General features: G+C 39.2%; 1 long non-coding RNA gene across 1 annotated transcript; it reads right to left on the minus strand.

Annotated features, from left to right (window-relative positions):
* Positions 1-1,483: 1,483 nt before the first annotated feature.
* On the minus strand, positions 1,484-1,843 carry LOC121633701. Its single transcript, XR_006009111.1, has 2 exons — positions 1,699-1,843; positions 1,484-1,625 (listed from the first exon to the last, which is right to left on the minus strand). It is a non-coding gene; the product is annotated as an uncharacterized LOC121633701 (long non-coding RNA).
* Positions 1,844-2,476: the final 633 nt, after the last annotated feature.

Genomic DNA, 2,476 nt, shown 5'->3' on the forward strand with positions numbered 1-2,476 from the left:
GCATCATGGAACAGTTCAACCTAATCTAATCCTCTTGTTTATAGATTAAGTGTTATCAAGTAACAATTAAACAAATGGTTAAAAACATCTGTCTCAACAGCATGATACCAATACCTGTTCACCCAGATGTTTTTCTTCATTGGTGGGTTGAAATACACATGTAACCAAGTATAACTGCTTGGATTTCTATTGTTTTTGCACTGTTCTATGGTACCACTGGTAGAAGTAAACAGCTTTTCTTTAGTTTGAGATGTGCACGTCAATCAGTTGTTTTCTTCAAGATCAGTCACCAAACCCATCAGATGCTCCTCTTCAGCTGGCTCCAACACGAGCCTCCTCTGCTAAAAAGCCTAATAATCAATAATTAAAAGCAACTCTGATAATAGAGCCAGTTAAGAAGCAGATATATCTCCCCATTAACTGTTGAGAGGAGACCTTCATGATGAAATCTAACAGAAACCAAATAAATAAAGAACTGCTTGGGCTAAAAGCACAAGGGTCGTGCATTTTTTATTTGTTAATATTTTTATATATAATGGAAATGGAAGAAGGAAAAATATTGAATAAGCTCTATTTATAAAAGGGAGCGGGAAACATTGAAGAGCAGCAGCAGCAGTATTTCCTGTCTGATCCATGTCTCTGTGTGGCTGACTTGACCAGCAGTCTGACTGAATTTAGGGCTGCAGTAACCTGACACAACCAGAGTGAAAGGAGGTGCAGAGGGTTGGTTGGTTTAAGCAGGAAAATAAAAATATGAAACCACTTAAAAATCAGACAGGAAATCCCTACAGTCCTCCCACACAATGAGCTGCAGTAGATGATCATTAATAATGACAGGAAGATTTAGAGGAAAACAATCTGTGGCCAGAGCAGCAAATCAAATTAAATTTTATTTAATTGCACTTTTCATGCTCAAAGCAACACAAAGTGCCTTACATAATAAAAACAAATTTTATATATTAAACAAAATTTGAAAAGCCTTCACACACCAGAGTATATAACAGCAATTAAAAACACACCTCATTGTAGTCTCTTTCATACACAGTCACACTCACACACATACAAATAAAGCAGTTATAGCATTGTTCTATATTAGTCCATATTCTGTTTTCCGTTAACAGGATTTTTATGTTCAAGCAGCAATATCAACAATGTAGATGGAAGGTGGTGTCCAAACACATGATGTTAGGTAAACAGGCCTCTTGTAAATGAGACTGTGTGTCAATGGGACTGCCTGTATAAATAAAGGTTAATATTAAATAATAATTAATAATGACACACCTTTATGACCACATCTAACAGACTTTTGCTGCATCCTGCTCTAATTTCCACTCTAGTCCATCAATGTACCTTTACAAGAAATTGAAGCTCGAGATAAGTTTCACAACTATAAGCAAATTCCTCCTAGTGCAGGGCTACTCAATTCGGTCCTACGAGGGTGTCAAGGTCTGGAGCTGGACCCAAGAAGGAGAAGACAAGGTTGGTGTTCTGTGAGTCTTTATTTACAAAGTGATGCTGGTGCTAGGTGTAATCCGGTGAGAAGTGAAGCAAGGAGCAGGCTGGTAGGAAGAGCGGTGAGCGGGCAGATAGGATCCACGAATCCAAGGATTTATCCAGAGCCGGGGCTTGGAAGAGAATAAAGGTCGGTTAGAGCACAAGAAAACACCAGAAGACTTAGATCTGCTTAGAGCCGGTTACCACGTTTAGTAGTACGATCCAGCGAAGACTAGAGAAGCTCCTGGAGTCTTTATACCATCTTCTAACAAGCCTGATGCACCTCAGCTGTGCGGTCCTGATTGGAGAAGCCGCCCTTCCTCCAAATAAGGAGAAAGGCGGAAGCCGCACTGGCAAGGGCAGTCCATGACAGAGGGCCGCAATCCAGCAGGTTTTCCATGTATCCCTGTACCAACACACCTGAGTCAAATTAGGTGGCTCTAACAGCCAATCAGGTTCTACACAATAACTCAATAATTTGACTCAGGTGTGTTGGTACAGGAATACATGGAAAACCTGCTGGATTGCGGCCCTCGTGGGACCGAATTGAGTAGCCCTGTTCTAGAGTAATCCAATAACATCTCTACCCTCTACAAAACTACTCTTTAAAAATATACATTTATTGCAGTGTTAACAAAAATAAAAGATATTACAACTATGCCACAAAATATGGCAATTTAAAAATGCTGCACAGCCCTTATACGTTTAAATCCTAACTTGTAACTGTAGGTTAAAAAATAAAATGTTTTAACCATCTATTTACCATTTTATGGATTCTACCTTATCTGTCTGTCTGTGGAAAACTGAAGTTGGCTCTGTGGTCCGATGACTTGGCTTTGTCTAATGAAGCCATTATGAAACGTTTTAATAAGCATTTCAATCCTTTCTTTATCTTTATCACAATGTCTTGCTTTTACTGGGTCCTTTCTATGGCCTTGGTGTTTTGGAGCACCAAAAATGACTGGATATCTGTTATTTTCCT

The sequence above is a fragment of the Melanotaenia boesemani genome, chromosome 22, assembly GCF_017639745.1.
Source record: "Melanotaenia boesemani isolate fMelBoe1 chromosome 22, fMelBoe1.pri, whole genome shotgun sequence".
Taxonomy (NCBI): domain Eukaryota; kingdom Metazoa; phylum Chordata; class Actinopteri; order Atheriniformes; family Melanotaeniidae; genus Melanotaenia; species Melanotaenia boesemani.